Source organism: Pseudonaja textilis, chromosome 2 (assembly GCF_049901715.1).
Source record: "Pseudonaja textilis isolate UNSWEBS1 chromosome 2, rPseTex1.2, whole genome shotgun sequence".
In the NCBI taxonomy this organism is placed as follows: domain Eukaryota; kingdom Metazoa; phylum Chordata; class Lepidosauria; order Squamata; family Elapidae; genus Pseudonaja; species Pseudonaja textilis.
The window spans coordinates 9827835-9847887 of NC_141991.1; the positions used below are offsets into that span (position 1 = coordinate 9827835).

The window sequence follows — 20053 nt, forward strand, 5'->3', positions numbered from 1 at the left end:
CCAAAAGATCAACCAAGATCTCTAGCTCCGTTTTTATTTTATTTTATTTTATTTTATTATTTTATTTTATTTTATTTTATTTTATTTTATTTTATTTTATTTTATTTTATTTTATATTTTATTTTATTTTATATTTTATTTTATTTTATTTATTTGTCAGGCATGTATTAGATAACAGATATAAGTATAAACATGATTATTAATACATGAAATGAATAAGAATAAAAGGGAGCATTAAGACAGGGACTATAGGTATGTTGGTGCGCTTATGCATGCCTCTTACAGACCTCTTAGGAATGGAGTGAGGTCAACAGTAGACAGTCTAAGGTTAAAGTTTTTGGGGTTTGGGGAAGAAACCCCAGAGTCAGGTAGTGACTCTTTGAGGCATCGACCACTTTGTTGCTGAAGTCGTATTTCCTGCAATTGAGTTTGGTGTGGTTTACCTTGAGTTTGTATCTATTATGTGCTCATGTATTGTTGTGGTTGAAGTTTAAGTAGTCATTGATGGGTAGACATTGCAATGGATAATTTTGTATACTACGCTTAGGTCAGACCGAAGTCAGCATTGTTCTAAGTCGTCTAGGCCTAAATTTTCAATTCTGATGGCATAAGGTATTCTGTTATGAGTAGAGAAGTGGAGGACTATTCTTCTGAAATATCTCTGACCTCTCTCAATTGTGTTAATGTTCAATATGCAATGTGGGTTCCAGACAGAAGAGCTGTATTCAAGAATTGGTCTAGCAAACGTTTTGTATGCTCTAGTAGTACAATATTACCTTCACAATATCCACCTGCATTACAATCTCTATAACAATTATTTGCATCCCAGAATAACTTGTGAGGCTATATTGGACCTTCCCTCAGCAGGGGAGGTCAATTTTCCTAAGTAAAGCTGTGGAAGGGAGAAGGACCTTTTCATTATCTGTGATGACCCAGAGTGTAACAAAATCCATACGTAAATAAATGTCTTTTAATGCCTCCAACTTGGCCCCACTGTTCAATAATTCTCAGTTGGAGATAAAACTTATTCAAAAATAGTCTTCAAAAGAAAGCAATACATTCCTAACTTAATGAGCAGATAGAGATGAAATAAAAAATCAAAACCAAACAAACTACAATGACAAAATTTCCACATCAGAACAGCATAAGTAATTACCAAATTCCATAAAACTAATCACATTAATGCACACTGTTAATGTCCATTTTTTCATTCTTTTTCACATCAGATCTGCCTTGAATGAACCAAATCTAGTGTCATTCAAGTCTTTAACACCTTATATTTTTGGATAAAGCACTTCCTTTTTCTTACTGTAAGCATCAAATTTTAGTGGATAGCTGGATAAAATCGCTAAATTTGAAAATAAATCTTATGAGTTTAGGATGTCATATTTGTGTGGATAGGATCTCTTAGTAAACTTCCATTTTAAGAAAATAAAAGAAAGTCTTCTGGAAAAGGGTAGAGTCATCTCCTTGCTGAAGTGTCCACAAGAACAATTTATAGATATATGACTTATCCTGACTTCTGACTGGGAGTTTATGCTGAATCTCTCCCTCACATCACATCTGTGTGATCCTAAATCATCTAATTTTGTAAGAATTCTTTTCTATAAATCTCATGGGGCTATATTTTAGCTCCTGTCTTCTTTATAGTTGGACATAGTTGGACAGTAAGATTATCCTCTTTCTTGAGTCCAATACTGTAAAGAACCCCAAGTGCAGATAAACTATGATGCAACTAAAATAATGTTCAGAGAGCCTCCACCAAATATGCTTCTCTCTTTTTACACTTTAATTTTATTCAAAAGATTAAAATACAAAACTAAAAGAAATTAAAGAGAGAAAAACAAAACTAGACAAAACATTAAAAGTATGAATTAAAAATACAAAAGACATCCCTCACCCCTTGCAAGACAGGTTCAAAACCTATAAGTGTCACCATTCCAGAAAACCTCAACTCCAATAAATAACTCCAAGACAGACAGCTTCTCAAAGGTTCCTTTTAATAAGGTAGTAAACTGGCAAAACTTGGAAATCCGGAATTTGAATGTTCTGGGTTTCCCTTTAATAAGTAAAACATTACAAATCCATCTCCTGCACCCTTCATTGCATCACATGCCCCAACCACCATCTGTCCCAACTTGAGATGTCCCCTCAACAATTCTTCACCCAAGTGCAGAAATAAAATGTCCTTGACTTAAAAGAAGAATGCTATCACATCTAACCATATACGCACCAAGAAATTCCCCCCTCCCATTTCCCCAAGCTCAAGAATGTGGCAGTGTGGAAGCACCTGGTACTAATATGGCTTCCAAAGCTGACAATAAGCTTGTACATCTATTTACAACCCAACTGACATTTCACACATTACATATATGAAAGAAAAACTAGTTAACAGGCTAAAGAACAGAAAAGTTAAGGTTCTTAATAAAACCTTTCCTTAGATTTTAATTGGGAACTTTCCTAACAATTGCCTCTCATTTTCAACATTCATGTGTCTCTGCTTAAATATCTCTGCTATGTTTTTGCCATATTAACTGGACTCTCGGTGCCCAAGTGCCATAGCTTTCTAGGTTTGGCCTGTTGGAATATTGTTGAGACTTGAATATCCTCTGTCAAATGTTTATATTTCTTCTGGTTGTAAGCTGCGCCTTTGTATTCAGATCTGGCCTCAGAAGGATAATGCAGCACTTGGGGATAAAGATACAGCCCAGCAGCCCAGCATTGGAGGCCAAAATGGAGAAGACCTGAACAGCCACCATATATTTCCCTTTGGTGCTCAGATAAGTGGGCAAAAAAGTCACCCAAACACTGCAGAAGACAACCATGCTGAAGGTGATCAGCTTGGCTTCGTTGAAGGCCCCAGGCAGTTTCCTGGCCAGGAAAGCCACTGTGAAGCAGATGGCAGCCAGGAAGCCCATGTAGCTGAGAGTGATGTAGAACATGACCACAGACCCTTCGTTGCATTGCAGGATAATCTCTCCAGGCTGGGAGTGGAAGTCAGAGTCAGGGAATGGTGGAGAAACTCCCTGCCAGATGGAGCAGATGATAATTTGGACTGCAGAACAAAAAAAAGGATGATGGCATTGGCCAAGCTCTTCCCCAACCATCTCCTCACTCGATTGCCTGGTTTTGTGGCCATGAAAGCCAGCACCACTGTGATGCTTTTGGCCAAGAGAGCTGAAATGGCAACTGAGAAGATGATGCTGAACACTGTTTGTCGCAGAAGGCAAGTAGTTTTCCTTGGTTGACCAATAAAGAGAAAAGGGGACAAGAGACCAAATAGGTGGGAGACCAGGAGAATGTAAGAGAGGTCCCGATTGTTGGCTTTGACAATGGGAGTTTCTCGATATTTAATGAATATGATTAAAAGAAGAGCTGTGGTTAGGAACAGAAATAGGGCAACAGAGACCAGGATGAATCCCAGATGTTCTTCATAGGACAAGAAGGTTAATCTTTTGGGGATACATTGGACTCGGCCCTCATGTGGATATTTATCATCTGGACATTTGGTGCATTCTTCCGTATCTGTTAAAACCAAAAACAATATTTCTATAAGATTATTGACTTTTACCTTTCAAGAAGTACTTCTTGTGAAAACAGCTGATACAGGGACCAAGAAAATCATTTTTTTAAAAGACACATAGCTACGATCTATGAAATATGGGGTGAAAGATTTCCCATGTAATGTGCAAACCGTCATAGCAACCTAGATTATTAAAATAATTAATAAGTCAGTTAGTCTTCTAGGAAAACATCCTGAATACTGCCATATGAATCTTTTTAATAAAGTGAACTCAGAGGATGTCTCTTTCATAAAATCCAGTTGGCTGACAGAGAAAGATTGTAGCTAAGCTACCGGATCTTCTGCCTATGAAAATCTTTAATTGGGGAACGTGATGGATGACACACAGTCTGTGAACATTCTTAATTGGAAAATCTGATTTATGACAAATCCAGGGTAGGGGGGAAAGAGTGTCACAGGTGTGTGTAAATTATGGATGCTAGAGTTGGCTTCATACAGGTAAATGCCAATCATGTTGCTCCTAATAATCTTTTGGTTTCTTTTGAAGCTTGGCTCCAGGCTGATGATTCAGTTAGGGCAATCACTGGAATCCTGACACTCATCCTGCTAATAGTCTGGAATGGCTACTTGGACCTCTGGTAATATGGGTGTAATGAGGTACACCCCTGTGTGTTCACACCATTTCACTATGGACCACTGATAGCTTCCTAGTAATCTTTAAGAAAAGGCTCATGTAGAATGCATTGCAATAATATTTTCAGAAGGTCGACTTGAGACAGTTCCTCAAATTTCAAAGTCTTGTAATGTTCCTAGGAAAGCAAATACAGAAGGATCCATAAAAAAATGAAAATCAGAAGAAATGTTTCCTCTAGCTGAGGTAAAGCTTGACCGTTCTGCAACAATTTCCAATCTCTATCCAATGCTGCTCTCAAGATCTTTTTGACATTTTCCCCATAGTTAAAAAAATTGGGCATTTTGATAATAGATAGGAGAACAGTTGAGCTTCAATGCATCTTTCAACATGCACTGTCATCAAAGTGCTTTAGATTAATCCATTTCTACAAGGTTTCCAGTGTCACCCACCTTCCTGAGTGGAGATGGTTCCTTCTGGACAAGGAACGCAATCATAGCAGCAAACTGGCTCTCCTTCTTGAGCCCTCTTGACAAATCCAGGACGACAATTTTGCACACATTTGGACTGAGGCAGAGACTAAGCACAAAAACAAGGAACACCAAAGAAAATATGTTGGGACTCCCTATCCACAGAAAATTGAGCTAGACAAGTCAAATAGTCTTTGGGCTTCAGTGCAAAATACCATCCAACTGGATTGGCCCATATGACTTGCTGAAATTTTATAATTAAACTTATTTTAAAAGTTTTTTTAAATATCGTTGCATTATATTTATTAAAAGAGAAAAAACTGTGATGAAAGAACTAACTTGTTACCAGTTAGGTTCTAGAATAGTTTCTTTTAGACTATGTCATACATTGCCAAGCTGCTCCAATTTGAAAGTAGTCAAAAACCACCTCCCAGTTATCCCAGTTAAGATATAATTATCCCAGTTCAGATACAAAGGAAAAATTAAATGTAAATTAATGCTGTCAATATTAAAAGTGACTTTCTTGTGTATTTGTACATTTATTGGCTCAATTTATATGGCTGCCAGGCTGATGAAAATTGCTACCAAGTTTCTAGAATTGTAATGAGTTGAGATGCAGGTCAGATTGTGGGACTTTGTCCATCAAAAAGGGTAAGTCGGGAATATTTTGCTGCAGCAAGTGGGACATGAATAAGAGCCCTGAGTCAGAAAGGGATATTTCTAACACTCAGCTAAGTATCGAAGAAAGGATCCTTTCTGTTGAAAAACTATAATTACTTGACAATTTGAGAACAACTTGACACATTTATTTTAGTTTTATTTGGAGCCTCCTTTTTGCCCAGAGAGATTTACGTTAAAGAGTGGCAATCAAAGGTTTTCAGATGAATTGCCTCCTACAAGCCAAAGGCTAAAGCCAACTAGTATTTCCTTTCAAATTGTTCTGATTTACTTCTGATATCAGGAAGCATTTTTCTTTGGGTAAAAGTCATGTTTCAGAGCTTTGGTTTTCTGAGTCAGGACATTATCTCACATCAGAGAAACCATTATGATTTCATGTGAACTGAAAGCCTTGGACGTCCTTCCTAATAGTAGAAGGCCTATTGCATATCTTTGAGGTGTGAAAGAGAGGCATGGGTAACTGGCCAGGTCTGGGTTGCTTAAAAACCTCGTGGAGAGCATGGACCTGCTAATTCATCAGACACTGTCCAGAGGCAGGACAAAGTGAACTCTCATTAAAAGCTGATTTCCCACTAGGACCCACAGGATCCCCACTAGGCCTTGATTTAGTTTTATGAGAGTCATTCTGAATATTGGCCACTAGTCACCAGAATTGCCTTCTTCTTTGACAGTTTTGCCAAGGAACAATCCGGGTTGATGCTATCAGCAACATAATCCCCAGAATGTGAGAACACCAGTTTTATGGAGATACTAAATGCACACTGGATGATTTGGATCTTAAAGCATCATAACTCAGCATCCCATGTGAGCCATGGCCACATTATGCAAGCTTAAAATATCATTCCATTTTATAGCAACTGAAAGAAGCTTTTTCACGAAGTAATTGGACTTTCTTATTTTTTCTATTGAAGATGTTTTGCTTCTCATCCAAGCAGCTTCTTCAGCTCTGACAGGAGAGTGGAGAATGGAAGGGTTTATATTCCTTGCAGACAGCTGGTCATTTGCATCCTTTTAGAGGGTTGTTAAAGCACTTGGAGGTTTATCTGTGTTCCCAGGGTCACCTCTGTAGTGCTCCTGGTTCCTGTATTCTGCAATTTTTCCTCTGGAAATCCATTCCTACTCCCACACAGTTGAAAGGGTGTTCATCCCAAATTGAATAGCTAAAAAGAGCAGTGATGGCACAGTGGTTAGAGTGCAGTACTGCAAGTTATTTCTGCTGACTTCCAGCTGCCTGCAATTTGGAAGTGCATATCTCACCAGCCTCAAGGTTGATTCAGCCTTCCATCCTTCCGAGGTGGGTAAAATGAGGAGCCAAATTTTGGGGAGAAATATGCTGACTCTGTAAACTGTTTAGAGAGAAAAGCAGTGTAAAGCGGTATATAAGTCTAAGTGCTATTGCTATTACTATTGCTAAAAGTCTGTAGAGATTCTCAGTCCTCCGGAAAGTCATCCAAAAGATAAAATATAGATAAACCTCCAAGTGCTTCAACAACCCTCTAAAAGGATGCAGATTTATCAGTTGTCTGCAAGGAATATAAACCCTTCCATTCCCCACTGTCCCATCAGAGCTGAAGAGGTTTCCTGGATGAGAAGCAAAACATCTTCAACAGAAAAAAAACAAGAAAATCTAGTTTAATTTGCTATGGATTATTGTTTTAATTATATATAAACTTATTATTTTCCTATTTTAAAATATAGTACGTAGCTTTAGAATGTACTAAGCAGAATCAGAATGAAAATTATATATTATTTTAAGTGTTAAATTTAGGGGAAAGATATAAAGGCGTCATACTTCAATCAGTGATTAATGAGAAAAGATAATAGATAATTGAAATAGAACAGACAAAAGATGCAAGCATAATGATGTAAATGGAGATGAACTAAATAAAATAGAATTAAGAGAGTGAAAAGAGGGGAGAAGCTATATAGAAAATGTAGAATGGTAAATAAGATATGAAATGGTATATAAAGTGAGCATGAATTTGATTTATGTCTGTACAAAAAGATGTAACCCGGGACTAAGCCGCTTTCCAAAAAGAAGTTTTATGTTTTCATGTTTTGTGTTTAGTTTGTGTATGTTTGTTTATTGAAAATTAATAAAATTTAAAAAAAGAAAAAGAAAAAAACAAGAAAATCCAGTTGCCTCCTGAAAAAGCATCTTTGGGACAACCGTGATCTGGATGGACTGAGATTCTCTACAGAACTGAAAGACACATTGGTCAATGCTACTGAAGCCTCCCAAGCTATTTTAAAAAATCTATAAGGATTGTACCCTCCACATTCAACTCTTAGTGAAGTTCATCCTCTTTGGTGACTCAACTTATCCCACTTAAAATGGGCCCTAAAACTTTGGAAAACAAAGAATAGTCTCCACTATTTTCCAAACCTTGTTGAGCAACTTTAACCGTGAAAGAGCATCTTCCCTGATAATAAGTTTCTGCCTTTCAAAACTCCCTAGTTGCTCATGGATCGGTTCCTCATTGGGGAGAAAAACCCAGCTCATGATGTCCAGATCTGCTTTGACCTCTCCAGTTTGGTCCAAGTACATTTTATAGCCGGAAAGATTGCAAAACTCATTCTTCTCCAGAAAGGGATGGAACTAAAATAATACAGGAATTTAAAGTAAGAAAACTTTGTTTTTTATCCTATGTGGTGCTTTCATATTTGAAAATTCCTTGTACAGTTGTCTAACTTGCAAATATGCTTCAATGGGAGAATTAAGATGTATCAATATCTTCAAAAGATGGAGTAGATTTAAAAAATAAATAATGGTTAAAATGGTTCAATTATAAAGAAAATCCTAGAGCAGGTTACAAACAAACAAACAAAGAGGTTATTCATAAACTACTTGAAAAGGACAAGGTGATTGCTACAAAGCATGGACTTGTCATTAAGTAATTGGTCAAGCTAATCTTCCCCCAGGTATACCAGATGAGCTAATTCTACTTTATCATAAGGTTACATTAACTGGATCTCAGAAGTCTGAAAGTGCTAATCACCCAACAACTCATTTTTAAATCTGAAAACTTAAGGGGGGATCCTTTCCAAGTTTCTTTCTCTACCCTTTATGCAGCTATGGTCCCCCCACTTCTTATCTAGTCATTTCTGGGCAGCATCCCTTCCTTCATCACCAATGTCATTCCCACATATTATTAAATTTCCTTAATAGATTGTGGGAATGCTTCTGATATAATTTGATTGTAGTGAATTACTAAAAAACTCCCTCCTGATCTATTTAGTATGAGTTTCGTTAGTTGAGAACTGGATGGTGTGATAATTTAGTGGATAAAATCTATTTGTAAAATTATATTCAATTTTTTTTAATGTTCTACAAAAAATGTTGTAGTCATGAGTGACATACAAAGATGACAAATCATGACTTTTTTAATAAAGGATTTACACCAACTCATAAGCAAAGCTATTTTGAAGCCTATTCAAAAATATTAATTTCAAATATCAATTTCTTGACAGAGAGAAATGCATAAATGAAATCTGGCAGAAAAATATCTGCATTGTAGAAGCTAGTGTTTAAGAAATTATGGTATCCCATATAAATACAAATGGATGGAAGATACTAAGTAGATGTTGTAATTTTTCTGATAGTATTATATATGGATCCTACTCACTGATAATAATATACTATGGTAGTTGTGGTAGAGCAATTCATGGTCCCCTTTAATTATTGTCTTAAAGCAAAGTCTGGGAGCCATCAGTCCTAGTCCTTTAACTAGGATTCCTGCAGAGAGGAGGGAGTGGATTAGATGATTTCTGGAGCACTTTGAAATCTTGGAAAGTAAAATTTTATGATGGTGATCACAAGCATGTACATACAGGCATATATTAAAATTCATGCTTCTTTTTTAAAAAATCATGTTATCTATCTATCTATCTATCTATCTATCTATCTATCTATCTATCTATATCTATCATCTATCTATTTAACTATTTATCTATTTACCTGTCTAGCCTTCTAGCTATTTATGTAGCTATTATTTATTTTTCGTAATATGGAACATTATGCCCACAGCAGTTAGATTTGCCTAACTTGTTGATCTTTTGTAGCACTAGGAAGTTGAGGAGGTTCTTCTTCCTCTCATTTGTATTCCTTCTTCAAAGGAACTAGCTTTGATGCATCCTTGTCTGGACCCCATACCTGCCATGGCTGCAGTCTTGAAACCACCAACCTCTCCTTGCTTGCCTTCCTTATCCACCTGGATCTGGATGAATACGCAGAACTCAATGCATGTGTCAGAGTTCTAATGATACTGTAAACATGGTGATCATTTGGTATCGGGATGCTGTTTCTTTTTTCTTGGGTCTCCAGTGGTGCTTTCTGGGTGCATTTTCTTCGACCCTTGATAGAAAAGAACGGCCTTGAAAAAGAACAGTGAAAAGACTTGTCTTGGAACTGAGGTGATACAGAGAAAACTGGTTCAAAGACATCATCTTTAGATCCTTCTTTATCTTTGACATCAAAGTTCCAAATACTATGGACATATTTGAAAAGACTGTGCCTTTCAAATGCCCATTTCACAAGGGGTGAGATGATCCAGACTTTTTCGTCAATGGGTCCTGGCAAATTTTCAAGTGTCAAATGGAAAGAAATGAATGTGTCCAAAAAAGAATCATATTCTGTGAAGTGAACAAAGACATTGACTTGTCTCCACTTAGAGAGGGCATCCCTGAGGGCTGCTGTATTTATAGTCATTGACAGTCGTTGTGATGCAGCAACACAAATTCCATTCCTGTCAAGCAGAGGAGTAAAAATCCTCATGAAATTCTCTCCATTTTCTGTGTCTGAAACAAAGAGACCAATCAAGGTCCATCTGAAATGGAGGAGAAGTTGGATAATTCCTGGGTACTGGATCCCTTCTTTGGGCACCATCCGGTGGAAAAAAGGGAATTGATTTTTATCAATAAGATCTGCTGAACCAGTTGCATAACTCATCTGAAAAACCAACAAAGAATGCTGTATTATATTTTACTTATTTTCTTTATTTGTTTTTATTTTTTATTTATTTTGATTTGTCAATCGCTTACAAGATAAGAGGAATGAGTATATACGTAGTTATGAATACCTGAAATGGGTACATATAAGAAAAATAAAAGAAACAATAGGACAGGGACGGTAGGCACATTGGTGCGCTTATGCACAGCCCCTACAGACCTCTTAGGAAAGGGCTGAGGTCAATAGTAGACAGTTTAAGGTTAAAGTTTTTGGGGTTTGGGGTAGAAACCACGGAATCAGGTAGAGTATTCCAGACATTGACCACTCGGTTCCTGAAGTTGTGTTTCCTGCAATCAAGTTTGGTGGGGTTAACCTTGAGTTGGTATCTATTGTGTGCTCTTGTGTTGTTATGGTTGAAGCTGAAGTATTCATTGACAGTTAAGTCATTGTAGTGTATGATTTTATATACTATACTTAGATCAGACCGAAGGTGGCATAATTCAAGGTTTTCTAGGTCTGGTGGCATAAGGTATTCTACAACAAGTAGAGGAGTGGAAAATTCTTCTTGTGAAATATTTCTGGGCTTTCTCAACTGTGCTAATATCAGATACGTAATGTGAATTCCAGACTGATGAGCTGTATTCGAGTATTGGTCTAGCAAATGTTTTGTATGCTCTAGTTAGTAGTGTAATATTACCAGAGAAAAAGCTACGTAGGATTAGGTTAATAACTCTTAATGCCTTTTTGGCTTATGTGGGCTCTAGCACTTAGATCATTAGAGATGACTCCTTTACAGAGCTTGGATCATCAACAAGGTCGTGACTATTCAGCTTGTATTTTATTTTCTGATTTTTTTTGCCAATATGTAAGACAGAGCATTTATTTGTTGAGCTTTGAAGTTACCATTTCTTTGACCATTCTGATACATAGTCAAGATCTTTTTGAAGGGTAGCACTATTGTCTGTGGTATTGAACAGCTTTACATCATCAGCGAAGAGAACGCAGTTGCTCTTAATATGACCACAGAGGTCATTTATGTAGAGTATGAAGAGAGTGTGTCCTAGAACACTGCCTTGGGGGACACCACTGCTGACAGGTACAGAATTTGATAGGATGCTCCCAATTTTGACCATTTGTTGTCTGTTCGACAGGAATGCTTCTATCCAGTTATTCAGTTGTCCAAAAGATACCGTAAGATTTTAGTTTTAGGAGTAATTTGTCGTGTACCACTGAATCAAAGGCTTTACCGAAGTCTATGTAGATTGCTTCAATTGTTTTGCCCTGATCGAGTTGTGTAGTCCCTAAGTTTTTGCAGTGTAAGAATTGCAGATTGCAGAATGGTTTTTTTTTCTGAAACCAATTTTTTTATTAGAGAGAAGGTTGTTTGACTCTAAATGGAAGATAATGGATTGGTTAATAATTGATTCCATGACTTTACAGGTGACGCAGCCTAAGGAGATTGTCTGTAATTTTCAACTAGGCTGGGGTCTCCCTTTTTGAAGATGGGGATGACCATGGCTTGTGACCATAGGTTAGGCAAGGAGCTGGTCCTGAAAGATTTTTCAAAGATTATGCTTAGAAGTTCTGCTATGGCAGTGGATAGCCTTTTTAAGAAGTAGGCACATATTCCATCCAGTCCAATAGATAGAGTTGGTTTTAGATTGCGTAGTGCTTTTTTAACATTGTCTTCTGTAAAATCCATATGTATTAGATCATTATAGTTTTCTGTGGTTTGGCTAGGAAATACTGGGCATGATCCATTGCTTTTTACAAGTACTGAGCCAAAGAATGCGTTAAAGATGTTGGCTTTAATGGTGTCGTCATTGCAGTCATTACCATTAGGCTTTAGGGGAAAAAGGTGGAGCCTCCTCACTGATGGACCGTAGATCACGACTCTCTGCGGCTATGGTCCGTGCTCTTTTGTTGGGGAGCCCCGATCATTACGATTAGGGGCTGAAGCTGCCTTGGAGGGGCGGCGGAGTAAGGGGAAGCCACAAGCCAGGTTGAGGGGAGCCGAATCTCCCCTTCTGGGCTTGGTCTTTTTCCCCCCGAAGACGACTGCAGTGGTCATTTAAAATGGTCAACCTGAAGAGGAGGACTCAGCTGGATGAAGCTTTGTGCAGGAGGGAAGAAAGAGGTGGATAACATCTGAACCGGGACAACTGGGCAATACAACTAAACAAAAGTACCCCAGGATTAAGGTAAAATGGAATTTTTAAGAAAAGAAAATTGAGCAGTGAAATTAGAAAGGGACAGGAAAAAAATAAGAAAATATTTTTGACAGCTAAGCGGGGCTTCGAACCAGGAAAGAAAGAAGCTGGAACTAAAGATTGAACTAAATTAGACTAAAATATTTTGGCAATAAAAAGCCATAAAATAAAGCTGGACTTAAGATTGTCAAATAATAATAATAATAAAGTTTACAAATTGGAATATTGAGGTTCGAAAAACCGTAAACAAAAAAATGGGGGAAAAACGTGAAGACTTTGTATAATGGAGAGTGCCACCTTTTGACAAAAACTTGAGCACAAACAAAAGGAAAAGAATCCTGTTTCTGAATGAACTTGTGTGGATTTAACACTAAAGAAATATTGAAACGAAGTAAGAGTCTTAGAAAGTGAAAGCAGAACCAGAAAAAAGATAAAAGCAAGGAAAGACTGACTGTGGGATTGATTGATGTTTTGGTACAGACCCTGGGCTGGAATAATTGAGAACTTTAGAAAATTGAAAGAAGAAAGAAGGAAAGTAAAAGTGGTTTTTTGTGGACTTTAATGATCATAAATACAAGAGTGTGTAATGATGATATCTCTTTGGGAATTAAAAATGGAACTTAAAAATATGAGAGAATTACTACAAGAAAGAGGCAAATCACTTTGCTCTGTGTTAGAAAAAATGGAAATGGCGATTGAAGAACAAGAAGAAAGAGCTTCAGAGGAGGAGGAGTTGACTCAAGGAGAAGACATTTTAAATAGACAATTAACACAAAGAATACTACAAAGAAGTGGAGAAAGAAGGTAGGTTAAAAAGTTGAGATTTAAGAAGGCAATCAAAAGGGGGAATACCTATGAAGTCGGGAAAAGCAGAAAGACTCAGCAGAAAAGGGGAAAGGAAGATATTAAGAAAGAGGGATATAAAGTGGAATGAGAAAAGATATGGGGAAAAGAGGGGGAGGAGGAGCAGTAAGAAACAGGTGCATGAAATAAAGAAATACAGAAATAGTAAAATGTTGAAAAGAAATTGTTTTTTCAGAGATAATGGTTGATGAATTAAAAAGGGGATTCTGCAGGGTGACAAGGGGTAATAAGAATATTTCTGCAATTAAAAATATTTAGAAAATAGGGTAATATAGATACTGATAACTTTTATTAAAAATTAAGGAGGGAAAATATGATGCGGAATCCAAATGAAAAGATGTAATGATTATTATTGTAACTTCTTAAAAATAATAGTTTATTGGGAATCAAGATGAGGGAATAAAGGTATATTTCAATCATTGAGGTGTCACACTCAAAGCAGTAAAAGGGGGGAAACCTTTACTTGTTTTTTTTTCTTTAGTGTTAAAATTTGTATTAATCTAGAATTTATAAAAAGAATGTGTAATGGAAAGGAAATATGAAAGACTAAAGAACCAACTAAATTAATAAGTTAATATAGACTATTAAAAGCAAGGAGAACATTGGTAACTATTATTATTATTAGGCAAACACAAATTGTTTATCTTTATTTTTAAAATAAATATTAAAGGATTATATTTGAAATAACTGAAATGAAACAAAAAGATGTTTCGATTGAGATTAATGAAAGAGGCTAGAATTAATGTGTTTGTTTCTCTCCTTACTGAAAATTTGGAATGGAAAAGGTAATAATAGAATTAAGTATGCATATATGAATGTATAATTGTTGTCATATTTGTATGTAAAGGTGATGTCCCAGAAATATGTTGTCCAATAAAAAGAGATTTTTGTTTTTAATGTGAAAAACTGAATAAAATTTGTTTTAAAAAAGATGTTGGCTTTAATGGTGTCGTCATTGCAGTCTTTACCATTAGGTCCTATCAGGGATGGGATGGACCTTGAGTCTTTTAGTTTGTTGTTTACCAAATTGTAAAAAGCACGGGTTATAGTTGGGTGTCAGATCAAGTCCAAAATAGTACCTTTTAGTAAATCCAAGTTGGTTGTCAAAGACATTTGAGTGTAATTTATTGCTGATTAGTCCTCTGGCCATATGAAAATACAGACTATAAAGAGCAGAACAAGATCCATGATAAAAATATAACAAAGAAAACAAATTAAATGCAAAAGAACAATGCTAAAGAATGAAAATCATATTTTTCTGTCACCCCTATGATTTACTGTCATAAGATCCAGATAGCCTCATTTCAACTGAACTATTTTATTCAAATAATTGGCATTATTAAATATATATTTTTTGTATTCTGACCACACGGGAAATATATTATTTTAACATAAGGATCCAAATAGGATATTTATTTAATGAGCATTCGAAGGTACTGATCACTCTCTTTGTGTTACATTTGACATTCAAATAACAATTCTGTTATATTCTACATCTCTGGAATTCTGCAATTCTGTTCATTATAGGGAACTTGATTTAATCTTCTGTATTTAAAAACTCTGTCCAGCTGCCCAAATATTGTTAAAGTAATTACTATCCTATGATATTGAGTTATTTCTGCTTTGAAATACATGGTAAATTTTCAAAGGTCCAATTTAGCTAATTATCTTTTCCAATGTGCCAGCTTTCCTGAGGATAGCTTATATCTTTCTCTTCTTAGATACCCTCATTTCTTTGTGCATCAATCTTTTTAGCTCTAGTTGTACAAAACACAGAGAAATCAGAGTTCTAATATAATTTGTCATTTGTACAAGCCAAGAGGTCTTTAAATGAAATTTTATCTGTTCTAATAAAAACAGATTTGGGGGTCTGTCAGGTATTTTTTAAGCTTTAATTGTACACTAATAATTACATGCCCTGATTTTAGATAATGAACCAACTGCATAAATTCCCAATTAGGCTCTGAAGGCATCAGTTGAAGATACTTCTCAGATGCCAAGATTGTGTTTGTTCTACAAGTGATAAAGCAACAGCACTTAGACTTATATACTGCTTTACAGTGCTTTTGAGACCTCTCTAAGCCCTTTACAAAGTCAACATATTGCACCCCTCATACTGATTTGAAGCCCCAACCTTCAGGTCCATGTAAAAGAATCGGGCTAACCGTGGCTTTATATAAATGTATAACTTACTAACTGAGGCTAAGGAAGGTGGATATCTATGATTTTGTTTATTTTTTTCTGTTTCAGCAGTAAATTCACTTCTGCCCTTGTTTAAGTGAATCCCTTTGATGATAAGGAAGCCAAGATCCAGTCTCAGACCAAATAACCTTGATAAAGAAATGTGTTAATGATCATCTACTGCTATGATATAATTTTCCAAATAATATAACTTTTTAACTTATCTGATTTAGTAACACTGAGAGTATTATGATGAGATTAGGAGTCTTGTCTTTTAGAGAACAGAATTCAACTTGCGAGTACAATAAAAACATAACATATCTAAAAAGAGACCATATTAAATTTGTATTCTTTTAATGTAATTGCAAGAAAATGTATTGACATACTTCAAAGAGGTGATACTGGGAAAATACATTGTACTTTGTAGGGAAATGGAAATTTATATAAAATAAGGAAAATACCATTATTTTCATAAAGATGATTTTTTTTAGTATGTATGTATGTATGTATGTATGTATGTATGTATGTATGTATGTATTATTTCTCTTCCTTATAAAAAAGCCAGCTCTTGAATTCCATAGAGTAAATGTGATTGGATCTATTGCTCACTCAGCATCACTTCAGTCCTTTTACCAGATAGAGAAATATGGACACAAACCTGTGGGACCTTGTAGGGGCCTACTACTGTTGACATCTGGATGGAGATGTCCCAGTCAGCTGCATCGAGAATGGCCAGGATGTTGTCTTTCCTTCCACAGCTGTAGTTGGGAACATTGGCTTCTCCAGTCGAGAGCATGTCCAGCAAGATATCTGAAGTGCCAAGAGTGTTCAAATAGTTGTCGTGGATGTTGCAGCCAAGTGTGAGATTGTGCAGAAGCTGGGGATTCCTATTTACAACTTGAATGGCAACAATGTAGTGGAAGATTCTAGATTGGTCCGTAGATATAGTACTGTAAAAATATTCATGTTATTGTCATTGTCATTAACAGAAACAACAAAACATGTTATGTATTCCTCTTTGTCAGCACAAATCTACTTGGGGCATTACTGATTCAAAGTCAGAGGCACCTCCTATCACCATTTAATTTTTATGAGTGTTGAGAATATGTAGATAAACCTCCACCAGAATTAAGAATCACAAATCATTATTTGTAACATTCCTAATTTTCATTTCTTCAATAACCCGCATTCAATGTCATTCCATAAATAAAAGTAGAGCCATCATAAAATGAAGAGCATGTTTCATAAAAGAGACCCAGAGAAGAAACTCTAATATCAAGTCAACCTTCATTTTTGTAAGGATTAGGCTTTGAATACCAAGGAGTGGTTATAAAAATATGGAAATGGGCTTGGCAGATGCAACTAAAACCCTTTCAATAATTACTATAAACAAAAGTCGTTATTCAAGTGATGGATGAAGGACTCAATAAGGAGAGGAAAATAACCTCGACACGTTTCAGATATTTTTCTGCCACATCTTACAAAAAAGAAGTTAAAAAGGGAAGCCACAGAAATCAAAATAATTCAGGGAATTAAACAGGTCCTGCAATATGAGGAAAATATGAGGAAAAGAAAGAAAAGGATAGAACTGCAAATGGAGGGAATGCAACTCTATCACACTGAATGACTTACGAATGTGACTGTGTATAAGGAGCCACGTTGAAAGGCAATGTTAAAGGAGATATTATTATTGCAGTGATGGCCACATTAATGAGATGGTCTCCTGGTCTGTAATAGCTCCATGGCTTTGTTCTATCTTCCTCCTCCAAACTTAGCGGGCACTTCCTTCTAAGCTTCCCCCAGACTGGCTGGAACACCAGCAGCATCAAGAGCAGAAGCAGGAGGTCCATAATCCATGTCCCCTAATCCTGGGACATCAAAGTAGCACCAGAAGCAGAACCAGGAGATTCATAAGCCTGAATCTATCCCCTTCCTTGTTCTAAACAAGAGCAACAAAAAGAGTTAGAGGAATTCAAAGCACTCTCACAAGATGGAATGCCAGTGGCTTTCCCGATTGAAAAAGAGACATACCCAGCTTCACCTGGAAAGGAGAGAGGTGCATTTAGGAGCCCAGCCCCTGCCTCTATTAAAACTGTACCACACATGGCATAACCCAAGGCAGTTATCCTCTTCTGATGCAAGATCTCTTCATATGTTTCTACAGTGTGAAATTTACATCAAAGGCACTCACTGGAGGAGTAGCAGAAGTGGTCTCAAAGGCTGGAATGATGATTCACTATAATTTTCAATAACTTCTCCAGGGATCTAAACTTCTATAGGGCCCTATGTGCAGAAGGGTAACTGGGAAAAAAGCAAGATAGTGACAAATCACAGATATACCCATTGGGACACTGTTCTGTTGTAGTTGTGCTCCTTCCTGTCAGGTCTTGTCCTGATAGTAGTGCTTGATGAAGATAATTCGAATACCCAAGTAACTGAACTTCTGCTGTCCTTCAATGTGATATCTTGTTTCCAGAGACTGGTGGGGAAGCTCAACCAGAACTATGGAGTTCAATGCCAGTCTAGATTGGTGACACTTAACTCTAGTGCTGACATTCTTCTAACATCAAACAGTACAGGTAGCTCTTGACTTACAACAGTTCACTGTTCAAAGTTATAACATCACTGAACAAATTGACTTATGACCATTTTTCACACTTCTTATCATTGCAGCACCCCTATGATCATGTGGTTTCCATTTGGACGCATGTGTGGGAAGTATACCCCAAAAGGAAAGTGCCAGAAACCACACAGCACCAGAAACCTCAGAAAAGAGTACCAGGAAACTCAAGCCAGCCCTTACTCTTTTAACAAAACCAAGTATCACCAGCTGAAAGAAAAAACTCAGAGCAGCCCTGCTAACAGAGCTGACAATAGAAACACTTAAGTAGGGCCATTAAGATAAGGAGAATCAAGCTCAAAATAAACTCTCCAAGGTAATCCAAAAACTCCCTTTTTCCTGCCTCCTGACAAGATAAACCCCCAGGATTGGAAAGACAAAGGTCCTGGGCAGTGGTGGGATTCAAATAATTTAACAATCGGTTCTGTGCCCTAATGATTTCTTCCAACATCCAGTTCACCAAACTGCTCAGAAAGTTAACAGCCAGTTCTCCCAAAGGGGTGTGAACTGGCTGAATCCCACCAGTGGTCCTGGGACAGGATTAACCCACTAAGGCAGGAAGACAGGATCCAGGGCAATGACTTTAACTACAGGCACACAAATAAACCCATCAAGCTGCTGGAGCTTCAAAGGGGAATTAAGCATAAAAGGCTCAGACTCATACTTCCAATCTGATTTCAAGCCAGGAATGCTCCAGGTGTGTCACTACTTTTCAGGCCCTTAACACCCTTATTCTATATTTTTGGATTAAAGCACTTCCTTTTTCTTATTGTAAGTATCAAATTTTAATGGCTGTTAGATCTGGGAGGACGGTTCAAGAACGGAGGCAAGACTCAGATAGCAACAACAGCTCTTTATTTGTGACTTCAGATCTGAGCAACTAACCCCAGCTGCAGCAGCCCCTTATATAGGGCTGGCTGCGTCTAGGCAGCCAATGAAGGCGATTTGAGTTTGCCACTCTTGGTAGGGCCGTTCGCGGCAGCCCGTTTACTGGCCAATCGCATCAGTCTATGGAGACCAATCACGATCGGTTATCAGCGGGCCAATCAGATTTGCAGGCTACGAGCCTGCTAGTCCGGAACAATGGCTAGCTGGATAAAGTCGCTAAATTTGAAAATAAATCTTATGAGTTCAGGCTGACATATTTTTGTGAATAGGATCTCTTAGTAAACTTCCATTTTAAGCAGATAAAAGAAAGTCTTCTGGAAAAGGATAGAGTCATCTCCTCGTTGAAGTGTCCACAAGAAGAATTTATAGATATATGACTTATCCTGATCTCTGACTGGGAGTTAATGCCGAATCCCTACCTCACATCACATCTGTGTGATCCTAAATCACCTAATTTTGTAAGAATTCTTTTCTAGAAATCTCATGGGGCTGTATTTTAGCTCCTGGACCTGGAAGATAAGGAGGAGGAACTGGGAATGCCTTCCTCTCCAGGACCTTCCTCTCTGGCAATGCCTTCCTCCCCAGGACCTTCCTCCCTGGTAATGCCTCAGGTTCCATCAGACAACCGAGAGGAACAGCCTGGAAGGCATGTCGGAGCAGCCCCTGACAGGGAGTAAAGAGGAAGAGTGTTGGCTTGACCCGAAGCAGCATCATAGGGAGAAACGTGAGCAGCAACGTAGGAGGCGTGGGAGGGTCAGAGAGTGAGCTGAGTCATTGAGCCACACCCCACAGGGGATAAAAGTGGATGTGTTTTCTCCTTAAACTTTCTATGGGCCAAAGTTTAAACTTACTTCAGATTTTCTTCATGAATGATTATTTTTGTGAACTGCCTTGTGATTTTCGGTGAGCAAAACTTTATTTGTTGTCAGTTTGGACTTGGCAGGCAGGACGTGTTGGAATGCCAAGAATATTATCAGTTCCAAAGAATTAACTCTGTGAAGTCCGAGCCAGCTTGCCTGCCTGTGTTTGTGTGAGTGTGT

General features: G+C 37.3%; 1 pseudogene; it reads right to left on the reverse strand.

The window, feature by feature from the left end:
* Positions 1-2612: 2612 nt before the first annotated feature.
* On the reverse strand, positions 2613-17355 carry LOC113453718 (vomeronasal type-2 receptor 26-like; annotated as a pseudogene).
* Between the last annotated feature and the right edge of the window lie 2698 nt (positions 17356-20053).